The sequence below is a fragment of the Jaculus jaculus genome, chromosome 12, assembly GCF_020740685.1.
Source record: "Jaculus jaculus isolate mJacJac1 chromosome 12, mJacJac1.mat.Y.cur, whole genome shotgun sequence".
Lineage (NCBI taxonomy): Eukaryota > Metazoa > Chordata > Mammalia > Rodentia > Dipodidae > Jaculus > Jaculus jaculus.
Genome location: NC_059113.1, coordinates 22,459,301 through 22,474,560, shown reverse-complemented (window position 1 = coordinate 22,474,560; position 15,260 = coordinate 22,459,301). Strand labels below are relative to the sequence as shown.

General features: G+C 40.4%; 1 pseudogene; it reads left to right on the top strand.

Moving 5' to 3' along the window:
* Positions 1 to 5,591: 5,591 nt before the first annotated feature.
* LOC101606157 lies at positions 5,592 to 6,659 on the top strand (annotated as a pseudogene).
* The last annotated feature ends 8,601 nt before the right edge of the window (positions 6,660 to 15,260 follow it).

The following is a 15,260-nucleotide window of genomic DNA, read 5'->3' as shown; positions in this document are numbered from 1 at the left end:
CCGTCTCTAGGGTTGTATGCGTCATATTGCCCTGGGGCGCTGCATCTGATGTCCACATCCAGGTGAAAAACACTAGCTAAAAACATGTTGTGAGGATCATGTTCTGCCCTAGGGGCCATGATGTCATCATGTCTGTGGTAAACATGTCTCAGAGATGAGCTCATGTAGTTTTGTTCCCCATCATGTATCATCAAGCTGTTTGCATGAACATAGTTTGAAATCATGTAAGGTGATTTCAGCACAGGATCCAAAATGAGGTGTGAAGGGAAATGGAAATAGAGGGCCCATGCCACTCTGAGCTGGTGAAGAAACGTGTAATATGTTCCCATGGTTTCTGACATAATGCAGTGTCACTTGCAGTCAGAAAAGATCATGTTCTATAACATGCATTCAGTACTCCATATTAGCCACACATGCAAAATCCCCCAAATCTTCATGTGTTTACTATTACCTGGAAAAGATATCATTCAAAACCATCATATTCCAAAATTATGATAATCCAATATCATGTGGTCAGTTACTCAATTACACTGCAGACACAAATCCTCATATTTTTTCTAGACTCTAATATACCTCCTTATTATTCAGAATCCAGGATCAGTATCTTGTGATGAATCATTTTTTCATCTATGACATTGTTTTTCTTCATTGCTAATTCAAGGATAGTAGCTCAAAATCAGTTTTTTATTTTGCATGTAAAATTATTATTGCATGTTCAGAAAAGACATCCTTTTTGCTGCATGCTAACATGCATATTGCCAATTAGTTTGTATAAGTGTAATATGTAGTACGTAGATATTCAACATATTGAAATTCAACATATTGTTGTGGGCTACTTATAAAACTCTGTAAGTTAGAGTTATTCATTTGTAAAGAAGAGTGATAAATTATAGAACTTGAGATGATTTAAGCATCTTTGACCATCACAAATCTATGTTAGCATATTAAAATCTTTAATTAATATCCATGCAGGTTCCAGTCTATGTTGACTTCTCTTGAAGGGTGGCAAGAATAATAAACATATCTACTATAATGAAGAAATTAGATATGGAAACATGAGGAAACCCCCTCTTCAAGTACTAAAGAAAACAGAGTATATAGGCTGAGAATGTAGCTTAGTGGTAGGCTTTTATTATTATTATTATTCCTTTTTTAGTTGACATAGAGCTTTTATGTGTATAGTATGTAATATATTAAGTATATATAATATTTGTTTTATTTTTTTCCTTCACATTACTCACATGCTCCCATGGAGATTTCATTTCTTTTTTCCCATTGTCCCCACTTTTATTTAATATAGTACTGAAAATCTTAACTATAGCTATAAATCAAGAGATGCACATAAAGGGATACAAATTGGGAAAGAAGAGATCATGTTATAATTATTTGCAGATGATGTGATTTTTTTACTTTTTGTTATTATTAACAACATACTTTGTATGGATACATCATGTGTTGGTACCCACTTTTCCCTCATGCCTGCCCCCATTCTGCTGAGAACCTTCCTCAGTGGGGTTGCAGGTATTCCCCATGGGGTTGTGGTATACGAATTGTGAGAGCGGCAGTCATTTATTGGGTGGGGGGAGAGGAATGCCTTTGGACTCAACCTGTGGCTCTTAAAATGTCAGGGTCTTTACTCAAAGTAGCTCAGACCCTTTTGGCCGCTTTTGCCCAGAAGCTCATGTAATGCTTTCCAGCACTACATGGCCTGCTTGGGGACTGGCTCTCTTCTGGATCCCAGCCAGGTCTCTCCATGCTCTGTCAGCAGCATTTGGTGCCTGCAGCACCAGGGTCTTAGTTCTGCCTGAGGCGGGTAATCAAGTGCTTTGACAGAAACCTGTCTTGTTTGGGGACCTTGAAGTTCTCTCTGGTCACATCTCACATCTCGTTTGGATACCAATGGATTTCTGGTATTGGAAGTTACAGGCCAGATACAAAAAAAAAAAAAAAAAAAATAGGTTTTGTCTTCATCACACCCTCTCTAGGGCACTTCTTTTCACATCTGCTCTCTTATCCCTGTTGAGGGTTATGACTTAGTTTATCTTCAAGGATAAAAGGCTTCTATGGTACCAGTTCAATTTGAATTTACTTTTGTGTTTGTTTCTCTCCACGTCTATCACATCTTCCACAAAATTGTTCCATTTCCCTTTATATAATATTGATATTTTACCTGGATTCTAGGTTTTTCATATGAAAGAAAACATGTTTGTTTCTCTGAGTCTCAGTTGTTTCACCTAATATGATGTTCTCTTTTTATCCACTTTTCTGTGAATGGCTTAACTTTTTTATAATTTAAGGATGAATAAAGTTGCACTATGCACACTTTTATTAGAATTAATCTGATAATTGACACCAGTACTTATTCTATAACTTGGATATTCTGAATAATATTTCAAGAAATGTGAGTGTTTCTGTGGTGTGCTATTTAGGAACCTAGGTTATTTTCACAGAAGTAGTTAAAATAGAGTCTTTGGCTCTGGCACATTCATCTTCTCTCTCTCTCTTCTCCCTCTCCCTCTTTCTCTCTCTCAAATAAATAATTTAAAATGAATCAGTTGAGAATAAAAGATGTCATTAGCTAATGTAAATCAGAGTACTTAGGCAAACATTAAAATGGAAATAGACTCTGAGTGAGTGGTGGTCTGGAAAGTTCCTGAACCAAAGGGAGATGGACATAGTCCTCTGTGCTTATTGATGAGAATACAGGGGGGAGTTTAAGCAGCAGTAGTCAATCTGCATTTTCATCCTCAATTTCTGCCCCTGGAAGAGGGGAGCTGGGTCTTTGGTGAGCTGTGAAATGTTCTAGACAATCAGACAGCTGCAGAGCAGGGTGGACTCCTGTACCCATTTCATTCCTTGCTCTTTATACAGCTTGTGTTGATATATGTTGTATGAACATGTCATCTAAACAATCACAATTAAATTATTACTTTCCAGTGCAACAATATATTTGCCATTTCATTCTATTACTTTAAATTAGGAACCACATAAAAAACTATGTGTTGATTCTTTGTACATTTTAAATGATTCTTCAAACAATCCCAAACATTTCAATTTCAAATAATATTAAATCTATTTGAAATAATGTAATAGTCAAAGGAAGGTAAGACTGCTTACAATGCAGGTGCCCAGACAGAAACTGGCGTTGATATCCATGCCCTCACAGTGCCTAGTACTACCTTCACAAAACACTAAAGGAGGAAATGATGATGGCATAAAAATAATAGAGAGACTAACAGAGAGAGGAAGGGGATAAGATGGTGAGTGGATTTGTGGACAGGAAAGTGGGGGAGCGGAGGGAATTATCATGGTTTATTGTCTGTAAGTATGAAAGTTGTCAATAAAAAATGCCAAAAAATGGATGGCTAGAGAGATGGTTTAACAGTTAAGGCACTTGCCTTTGCCTGCTAAGCCTAGGGACCCATCTTTGACTTTCCAGATCCCAGGTAGACCAGATACACAGGGGTAAGGCAAATGCAGGGTCACACATGTCCAGTGGTTCTATGGATGTGGCTGAGACTCTTGTGTGCCAATTCATTCTCTCTCTCTCTCAATCTCTCTCTCTCAAAATAAAAATAATTTTAAAAGAAATAAGAACGCTTATACACCCTTGACTAAGTTGATCAAAAAGAAAACAAAGAAGAATCTATTAAAAGAAAGTTTAGGGCTTAAAAAGGAGATGTTCCTACAAAGACCTATGAAATTGGTAGAATTATTAGCATAAATTTCTCTTGGCTATATTACACAAAATTAGAAAAGCCTCCAGAAATGAAAGAATTTCTTGGCATAAATGACCTCTCAAGACTAAGCCAAGAGGATATAAATTATCTAAGGAGAGCAATAACATCCTATGAAATTGAAATATTAATTAAAAGTTTCCAAACCAAAAAAAAGTCTGAGCCCACATGTTTTCACTACCAAGCACTATTAAGCATTTATAGAAGAACAAAACCACTGCTTCTAGATTTACTTTATAAAATTTTACAGGAAGAAATACTCCTTTATTCTTTTTATGAAGTCCAATTGCACCAATACCAAAATAATACAGAGACACAGGAAAAGAAAATTATAGACAAATATCCCTGATGAATATAGAAACAAATTTGTCAATATAATTTCTGCAAATCCAATCCAAAAACATATAAAAGCTATCATCCATCTTTAACAGTAGGTTTCAACTTAGGGATGTAGGGATGGTTCAATACACAGAAAGTAATAAACATAATACATTACACTTAAGGACTGAAATCATATGATCTTTGCAATTGATGCAGAACAGGTTGTGGAAAAAAATATACTACACCTTCAGGACAGATTGGGAATTGAGGAGTTATGTCTCAATGTAACAATGGCTACATAGAACAGATCTGAATCCTACCCCATACGAAATAAGGAAAAACTTGAAGAATTCCTACTAAGGTCTGGAACAAGACAAGGATGTCCACTCTCCTAATTGCTATTGAACATACTACCTGAAGGCTTAGCTTGAGTGATATAAAAAAAGAGAAAAATAAAATGGATACAAATTGGAAAGGAAAAAATGAAACCAGCCTTATTTGAAAACGACATGATTCTATACTTATTAAGCCAAAATAATCCACCCAAAATTTCCTAGGGCTGATACAAAATCAACATGCAAAAATCAGTAGCCTTTGTATATACTAAAGATAAACATATGAACAAAGAAATCACTAAAGTACTCCCATTTACAATGGACACAAAATTAAATATCATGGAATATTCTTACCCAAGCACACGAAAGACCTATAAAAATAAAATATCAAGCTGGGCATGGCAGGCGCATACCTTTAGTCACAGCACTTGGGAGGCAGAGGTAGGAGGATTGCCATGAGTTCGAGGCCACCCTGAGACTCCATAGTGAATTCCAGGTCAGCTTGGGCGAGAGTGAGACCCTACTTCAAAAAAAAAAAAAAAAAAGCAGCACAGTACTGGTAAAAAAAGTAAAAGAAAGAAAAAAAGAAAAAAAACAAACAAACCAAGAAACATAGGTCGATGGGATAGAACAAAAGTTCCACAGAGAAGTTCTGGAAAGCACTGCTATGTAATCTTTAAGAAAGTAGCCAGAAGCACAAATGGGAGAAATGACAGCATTTTCAACAAATGATGCTGTATAAACGGGATAACTACATGCAGGGGAATGAATTTGTTCCCTCTTCTTTCACCCTACTTGAAAATAAACTGCAGATGGTTCAAGAACCTGAATGGAAGTGTTGAAATGGGCTGCTGCTAGACACCCATGTTGGTGCCCCCTCCCACTTCCCAGCATCATCTGAGTCATTGCTTTTTTGCCCAGTGCTGGCTCAGCCCTGGGCTGGGAGCACCTGAATAGGAAGGACAGCTGGCACAGAAGTGTGTGGGTAAACCCTTTCAACAGCCAGTCCTGGGCACATTGCCAACCAGACATGTGAGGGCAGGCTAACCTGGAATGGTTCCATGGGATTCCCAGAAAGGCTGTGGGAAGGACCCCTGACACAAGGGTGTAAGGAGTAGTCAGGCCACTGTGCAGGAAGACCTTTCCTCGGCTGCAGCAAGGCTGTCTCAGCTCGCCATGTGACCCAAGGCCTTTCATGATGAGAGATCTTGGGTACTTTCCTCTCTGTATAATTGATAGTCTGGGTAGTGAAGAGGCAGGTGAAAGTGTCCAATTCTTTGTCCAGGACCGTTCAGGACAATCAAAGACTCAATCTGGGGCAGTTGCACCATCTCAAAGCTAGATGCTGGAATCCAGCCAAACCGAGAAGATCAGCACTGCAGAAGAGCAAGTGGTGTCCTGATGCAGAGGCTAGCCCAGAGCTTAGAGGGCAAATAGGAGAGCGTGCCACACATTGCTAGTGGAATTTCCAGTGTGGTGCTTGGAATGGTGGCAGATTCTGGTTCAGCCTCCTCTTGTTTTACTGTTTATTCCTGTACTTCCATCAGTAGCAGCCAGGATCACTGGCGACCCATCACTCCATGGAGATGTCTGGTTGTGGCTTGGATTCTCCCTACTTCCATTTCCCTATGGGTGGTCCTCTGCTTGTTCTTAGCAAAGTTTTGAATGTCCTTTGGTTTCACAATAGAGCCGACCTGACATTTGTGGTGGTGAGGAGGAGGAAGTCTCATTCATTCCAGTGAGTGAGAAACATAATGGGTGACATGTTCTTTAACCTTTTGCTATAGGCTCTATTCCTTATCCAGGTGAATGTTTGTGAGTCTTTTTCCCATTTTTTTCCTTGGTCAGCTGGTTATTCTGCTGCACATGTCACTATTTTTATACACTGAACTGCTTTGAGTATCACTGATTGAATAACGGAATTGAAATGTACCAGCAACTATCAAATACAGAAAGGCAGTGACCTTACTGCTTTGGATTGGGCTTGCCATTGGCTTACTTCACAGAATGCAGTCCTCCTACATTACCAATGGCTGCCTCTTCTCTATCTAAGTTCATGTATTCATTGCCAGTGTCAAGGAAGCAAAGACTCCAGGGAAAGGATGACTTTTCCAGTGGTGTCTCTCCTCATTGGTGGTCTTCTTATGCAAAATATTATTCTGCAATTGTGTATGTGCGCTCAGCCCCCAGCAGCTCAATCTCAGTAGACAGGTTCCCTTCACCACATCCATCTCTTGCCAAACTAGATGTTGCTGCAGGCCACTGAGTCCCTATGCTCAAAGGGGATGGGTGGGATTAGATGGAAGCTGTCGCAGCTCTGTTTTCTTTCCCATGCCAGGGAAGAATGCACCCACTGCCAAAGGCCCTAATCACCCCCTCTGCTCTTTGGGGCATAGGAATTGTTATCTCTGACACACAAAGAGTAGACTTTTCACCACAGCAGGATGTGGAGTTTTACCACCACTGTTAAAGCCATAGGATGGAAAGGCATATGGTTACGCATTGTGCCCACCACAGACTGACTGGCACAGTCATCACCCCACATTGATACCAATAGCTGCAATGTGGATGATCCTCAATGGAATAAAGCTGGGGGAAGAGAGCATTAAGACAATAACTCAATAGGAGTATGGCTAATATGCAGTAGGTTCATGCAGTAAATTCCTCCGTTATTAAAAAATCACTTTCCAAAATAACCTTCAGATTATCTCAATTGTTTATCCATAGATATCATATCATTTCATAGGTATATGGGAGTAATTTAATGCATAATTATAGAAATACTCAGAATTGGTAAAATGGTATTTTTCTATTCACTTGACAACTACAGGTCAACATGAAATCCAATACATACAAGTAGTGCATGTTTCACCACAGCATGTTGGCTCCTTAAATCACTCCTTCCTTCCTTCCTTTTTTTTTATTTTTTTTAAATTTAATTTATTAGTTTTCTTTTCAGTAAATACAGGCAGTTTGGTACCATTATTTAGGCTCATCTGTGATCTACCCCCTCCCATTAGACCCTCCTTATTATTGAAAATGGGTCGTGCATTGTGGAGTTAGCCCCCAGTTATTAGTATGATAAATGTCTCTGAAAATCATGACCCAACATGTAACTCTGACATTCTTTCCGCCCCCTCTTCCGCAAGATTTCCCTGAGCCATGTTGGGTTCATTTTTGGTCTCCTTCAGTGCTGAGGTGTTGGGGGCCTCTGAGGCTCTGGCTCTCTGATTTGGTAGGAGTTGATTTTTCTCTGCATTGATCTCCTTCCCCTTTGTGCTGGTATCCAGTTCACAGGAAAACATCACCCTTGCTTATTTCGCCAGTTGTCCTTAGTTTCAGTTGGGCCCCTTCTGAGGTATGTTGGGGCAGCTCTCTTCTTAGGATCTGCATCTATCTGGAAAAGAGAAGCAGATTCTCCAACGGTGAGTAAGTTAGCACCCAGAAAATTGAGATAACACTTACTTTTTTGATAGACAGTTTGATAGGTGTAGGCCCTCTTATACCCCGTGATTGATGGTAGCTTGATATTGTAGAGTGGGCTTGTGTTTGGGTATGGTTCTGACTTGTTTCCCAGCTCCAGCTAAGGGTCTAGTACCACTGAGTGGATCAGTTAGCCAAATCAAGAGCAATTGATTCCTCACCATGGCTGTGTACCACTATTGCACTTGTGTGGGTATCACATCTGGTTAATTGTTGCTACTTAGGTTAAACAATGTGTTGCTTGGACAGATCTTGGTCACTTCCCCCAGTCGCCTATGTAGTGCCTTCTGGCACTAGACACGCTGACTGGGGACTTCCTTCCTTTTTTTTTTAATTTTTTGTTAATTTATTTTTAACAGGTTTTTGAGGGAGGGTTTCAATATAATAAAGATGACCTGTAGTTCCTGTAGTTCCACTGTCCTCAAACTCATGGAGATTTTCCTATCTTCTCCTTGGGAGTACGGAAATTAAAGGTATGACCCACCACACCTGGCTCTAATCATATATTTCTTAAGGAAGAAAAGCATGTTCTGAGCATTTGATCTGTGTCAGTAACTTTGCTGGGTACTGGGAAGATATGGCTTTAGAAGATTCATGCTCTGTCTTTCATAATCTTTGGGTGGTATGGTCTCATTCTAGCCTAGTGTTACTTGGAACACACTCTGCAGCCTTAGGCCTTGAACTCACAAATCCTCCTACCTCAATCACAATTAAAGTCGTGAACCACCACAGAAGTCTAGATTCATGTTTTTCATTGGAAACATGTGGGTCCAGTGGCAATCACATGTACATACAGGCAATCCCATATGCAAAATACAATATCACAGATAAAACTTCTATTATTACTATTTTGAACTCAAAAGAGTTTAATAGCAAAAGTATTATCCATAATGGTATTAGGAGAAGGTCAGGGTCATTTATATTTGCAATATATTTGATGATGTAAATGTCATTATTAAATGAAGACTTTTTAAAATCTCTTCGGGTGTTTTCCAGATCCTTCCAAGGTCTGAGTCAGTGGTTAAGAGTGTTTGCTATTTAAGCATTAGGGCCACTCCTGACAGACAGTGAATTTCAAACCCCCAATCCCACATGAAAAGCTGGGCACAGTCATTCACATCTGCAGCCCCGGTCTGTAGCAGGCGGATACTAGAGAACTGCTGAGGCTTGCTAACAGACAAGAGCTTCAGATTTAAAGGAGAAACAGGGTCTCAAGAAACGTCCTAAGTGGACCTGCTATAAAAGCAGGAAGCTGGGTGTTCTCTGTAACTTCCGCTTGAATGCAAACATGACATGAGCTTCACACACACACACATACGAAACACACACACACACACACACACACACACACACACACACAATTTTACCTGAAGGACATGTAATTGCCTTCAAGACCAACAAATTCTGGATGATTCAAAGCCCTTTACAGGCTCTACCCAGCATTTTAAGTCACCCAAAATGATGAAATTCGGTAACACTGAATCAGATAAATTACCCTATGTGATTAAACCAATAAATTTAGGAAATGTGAGCTTTGCAAACCAATTAATTCCTACTTGGGGGATGGGATTGCTTTGAAATACTGTATCTAGATCCTTTGACAGTCTTAATATCTCAGTGTGTGTGTCACAATTCAACATTCTAATAGAGTCAAATAACAAATTTATGAATTTTTATGCTACATATGAAAAGACATTATGCATTATAAAACCTAATACATAAAAAAATATGGAAATCATTGAGCAACATTTTAAGGAAGTATCTGAAATGTTTCCTTTTTTTAAGGTAGTGTTCCTATCTAGTACAGGCTGACCTGGACCTCACTATGTAGCCTCAGGGTGGCCTCGAACTCATGGTGAACCCCTTACCTCTCCTTCCCAAGTGCTGGGATTAAAGGCATGAGCCACCATGCAAAGCAAAACATGTTTTCTTTAGTTACAGAGTCAAACACACTCTTCATGGAATCAAATAGAAAACATGGGACAGCCCCTGTGTAATATAGATTTTGATTGACTAAATGTTTAACTTTCTGGAACTTCTTAACTATGTTAAGTCTAAATATTTTATTTATTTATTTATGAATGAGTGTGAGTGATAAGAGCAGGCAGATAGAGAATGGGCACACATCAGGGCCCAGATGCAGGTGCCACCTTTTACACTTGGCTTTCATGCGTAATTGGGAATTGAACCTTGGTCCATAGGTTTTCCAGACAAGTGCCTTAACCTCTTCGTATTAAGGTACCTTAAGGCACCTCTGCAGCACTCTTAGACTAAATAGGCAGGCAAAGAAAAAAATAGGGAAGAGGTTCTTTTAAAAGCTAGAGGTCTTATGATGAGACTCCAGGCCTCAGGGAATTTCTAGAGTTGCATTCATTGATAATTAGATTTATTAAGGTTTAATGGGGGGGGGGGAACAGCTCAATGACTAAAAATGCTTACATGGGTTGACTTCCTCAGTTACCCGTCTAAAGTCAGCCAGAAGACTGCCTTCAGAGTCCGTTTCTTTGATTGGAGTGGCATAAGACACTGGCACGCTCATGCGTGTGTGAGCATGTGTTTAAGTAGTTAGTAGATTTGTTTAGGCATGAGTCATGTCAGTGTAATGTAAAAAGCCCTGTAAAGTACATTTCTCCAAATAATCCTTCACAGAATAGTACATGTCCTGTACTGTGGGCCAAATATTCCTAATTTAATTTTCCAGTACCTGTGGACTTTCAAACTCATTTTCTTCCTCATCCACAACTACCCCAATGTTTGCACTAGTCACATTCAATTTTATCAACGTAATAAATAATTAATAATTAAATTGGTCTTAACTTTACAACTTTCCAAACAAATGATACTGGGCAGACAATTGCTGGATTTTAAAAATAATCACTATCAGGGCTGGAGAGATGGCTTAGCGGTTAAGTGCTTGCCTGTGAAGCCTAAGGACCCTGGTTCGAGGCTCAATTCCCCAGGACCCACGTTAGCCAGATGCACAAGGGGGTGCACGCGTCTGGAGTTCGTTTGCAGTGGCTGGAGGCCCTGGAGTTCCCATTCTCGCTCTCTCTATCTCTATCTGCCTCTTTCTCTCTCTGTCGCTCTCATATAAATAAATAAATAAAATAAACAAAAAAAAATTTTTTTTAGTAATCACTATCAAAACAAAATTCACAACAAAAAAAATTAATTTCAGAAAGGGGCATTTTACCTGGGCATTAAAATCATCGTCTTTCTTGTCTCTTTTTTTAGTTTCAGGAGCATAAGGAGCGCATCTGTTGGTCGCCCTTCAGAGGGAGAGCATATGATGAGTAACTTTGGTTATTAAAATAAAGTTCGGTAAAAGGTCACTTGTCTGCATAATAAGTAAGAGTTCTTCATTTATGTAAGAAAAGCTGGTTTTTAAAAGGTTTTAGATACTTACGCCTTTACGTACTTGACTATGCGGGAGTTCAATGGAGACCACACAGAACACCTACAGCCCGCATGTTGGCAGAGTCTGCACTGAGTGTCTGTATCAAGTACTTCTCTGGAAGGTTTAACGGAACACCCCCTAAGTGGACCTTGCACATTTGTCATTTAAACGGGAGCAAATCCCTTACTAAAACAAGGCAGAAAGACAAAGTAGGCCCTCCCAGTTGTCTGTTCCTTGTAAAGATAATTGTAGATTCATGTCTGTAAATAGAGCCACGGGGCCTACAGTACGACAAGTTTATCTGCTGCAAAGAACCCTCCTGGGAGTATCTTTAACATGCTTCAGAGACCGGGAAGTTTCTCAGTTGGGAAAATTAAATCATGAAGTTATCAAAACTGCTTCTCTTTTCCAGATAGATGCAGATCCTAAGAAGAGAGCTGCCCCAACATACCTCAAAAGGGGCCCAACTGAAACTAAGGACAACTGGCGAAATAAGCAAGGGTGATGTTTTCCTGTGAACCGGATACCAGCACAAAGGGGAAGGAGATCAATGCAGAGAAAAATCAACTCCTACCAAATCAGAGAGCCAGAGCCTCAGAGGCCCCCAACACCTCAGCACTGAAGGAGACCAAAAATGAACCCAACATGGCTCAGGGAAATCTTGTGGAAGAGGGGGCAGAAAGAATGTCAGAGTTACATGTTGGGTCATGATTTTCAGAGACATTTATCATACTAATAACTGGGGGCTAACTCCACAATGCACAACCCATTTTCATTAACAAGGAGGGTCTAATGGGAGGGGGTAGATCACAGATGAGCTTAAATAATGGTACCAAACTGCCTATATTTACTGAAAAGAAAACTAATAAATTTAAAAAAAACAACAGCAACCACCTTCTCAGGACTCCCTTCATAGCTACAGAGTTCATGAAAAACAGGTTAGAAAGTACAGATGCTTTGTAAGCCTGTTGTGACGGTTACAAGCTAACACACATGAAGCACGTAGCATGATGTGTATCTGCAAGAACACTCAATGATCACGAGTGCCTCCTCTGTGTGTTGTCCATGACTCCAGAATATTTAAGGGCAGAGAAATCCTACCTGCGAGAGAAGCTGGGAGAAGTACTGCGAGCTGCTTCTGAAGAGAAAGGAAAGTACATTGTACAACAGCAATACAAAATGGATCATAGTGAAATTACGGGAGGGATGTATTGGTAGGACATTAATAGACATGAATCTAGAGTGAGACGTCATTAGAATATTAAGAGGCAGGTGGTAATGCCCTGAAGTCTTACTTCCTTTTCTTTGTGTAATGAAAAACTGTAAGGAGAAGAAAGAAATCAAGGAAGGACTCACACGTGGAAGTGAGCTGCTGTGAGCAAGGACTGCCGTCCTAACTGAGCACTGTCACCTGACACAGGGGCTCTGCCAGCAGAATCCCCATCACAAGGTGAGGGCGTCAAACACATGACACGTGGCTCTCCTGGATTGACGACTTGAGGTACATTTCTATGTTCTTTGTTGGCCCCAGAAAATTATCTCCAGCTCTTCCACTGAAATCGTTCACTTTAGGATGAAAGTCTCTCACAAGGAAGGAGAACTAAAGTCACTGTGCATCTCAGCATGAAAACAGGAAACGGAACAGGAATCAAGATGTTTGAAATGAATCTCCAGCTGTCCGTGCGGCAAAACTCAAGAGAGGGCAGAGTGCTTACCCTCCCGACTCCTCCTCGGGGAAAGATGCTAGTGGAAGTGCGTAGCTCTAGCTCTGCTCCCTATTTGATGTGCGCTCATCTTCCACTTAATCTCCCTTTAAATGAACCATTCAAGGCAATTTGGTTCAGGGGTGTAAGGTGCTCATTTGGAAAGTCTGCCAGCCCTGGTTCCTTTCTGCAGTCACATAATGCAACATGGACATTCTCTTGCAGGGGCAAGAGTCACTGTTAGCTTCCCTTCATTCTGCACGCGTGCAAGTAAATACATAAATCAATGAAAAGAACTCAGGGAGGGGTCGCTGCCTTTGGAGTGAAGACCGCTGAGCGGTGATCTCACAGCGAGACATGGTGAGGGAGGCACTGGAGACAGAGCGGCAAGCCTACAGAGAACCGCCTGACAGCAAGCGCACGGATCCACGCACGCGCTCGTCCCAGGCCAGCATCTGGCTCTCACTAAAAGAGAAAATAACTCATTCTCACTTCATTTGAAGGACACAAACACCCAGTGAGACCTTCCTGGTATTTCCAATGACGAGAGTCGAGGGTTGTCCAAAAAATAGTCGAGGCTGAGGTTGCTCGTGGTGGAGCACTTCCTTAGCCAGCAGCCAGTACTGATCACCACACATAGTGAAGAAAGTCTTATTTACAAAATGGTACCTGAGAAAATGAGCCCTCTCATCATCATAGTGAATCTCTGCATACTCATCATGAATGGCACAGGATTATTATGATTTATCTACACCATTAATTTCCTGGTCTTATTTCCAGTGGATACATAGGTAGGAAAGATGCTTTAGACGGTTTTCTTTCTTTCTTTCTTTCTGACCTGGAACTATGTAGTCTCAGGGTGGCCTCGAACTCGTGCTGATCCTCCTACCACTGCCTCCCAAGTGCTGGGATAAAAGGCGTGCGCCACCACGCCCGGCTCTGTAGACAGTTTTTAAAAGTGCAGGTTCCCAAAAGCGTTTCATTACCATTAACACTTTCGGGACAGACTTGGTAGAACGTGGTGTGTTCCTGTATGATGTGAATTTTGTCAGCTCACATGATGGGGCAATCTCCCTGAAAAGTATACGTACGGCATGCTAAATAAGAGGCACCATATTCCAATTTAGTCCACAAGAAGGCAAGGTCGAAAAGGAGCTGGAGGTACAGCTCAGGAGGGGCACAGTGCCTAGAGTGCTCAGAAGTCTCTATGCTGAATTTGTTGAAAAGACCAAAAAAAAAAAAAAAAAAAAGGAGGAGTGACTTCTAAAAGACATATTCAGTGAGCCTGTTAAAATGTATTACAGCCAGGCATGGTGGCACATGCCTTTAATCCCAGCACTCAGGAGGCAGAGGTAGGAGCATCGCCGTGAGTTCGAGGCCACCCTCAGCCTACATAGTGAATTCCAGGACAGCCTGGGCTGGAGTGAGACCCTACCTCAGAAAATCAAAAAAAAAATAATGTATTACAGCCAGGCATAGTCACCTCAATATGTGACTAAATGACCTCAGGAAGAGCATCTTGTATGGTCTGTGCAGACTGACAGGTATAAACTTATACCACACAATGGTAATTGTAGGAACAAGCAAGAAATTAATAAAGTGTTTCATGGTGTATCGTACTGTATGCCACAGATCCCATTTGAAGGTATTTATGGCTTCATTATGTCATCAACTTGTATTTTACACATGCAATCATTGTAAACCACTACAAAGATACATCATAATTGCACTGTAATAAACAATCATCAGATACATGATAAATGTATGTATTATACAAATGGGTTTAAAATACATTTTTATACCCTTTTTACTTTGTAGTAATGGCAAAAGAAATACAAAATGTTTAAGATCTTTCTCATATTTGTAAATGATTGTATCTATGTGTCTAAGTTTGTTTTCAGGAATTAAAAATCAACCAAAAACTGACCTTGAATTATCTAGGAAGAATTACCTAGCTCACTTTGAACTCCAGTCACTTGAATAAGAAATGAGCAAAATGTATAATGACAACGGGTTTTAGTTTTCCCATGTAAATTCAGAGCAGCAGGCAGAACTGAAAGTCAGCATTTTTCCCCAGAGTTGGGGATTTGGGTCAGTGAGGTAGAAAGGGCCTCACATGTGTGAGGCCCTGCAACTACACCCGGTATGGGGAAAAAACAAACAATCGGGGACTAGAAAGATGGCTTAGTAGTTAAGGTGCTCGCCTGAGAAGCCTAAGAACTGAGATTCGATTTTCCAGGTCCCATACAAGCCAGATGCACATGGTACCTCATGCATCTGGAAT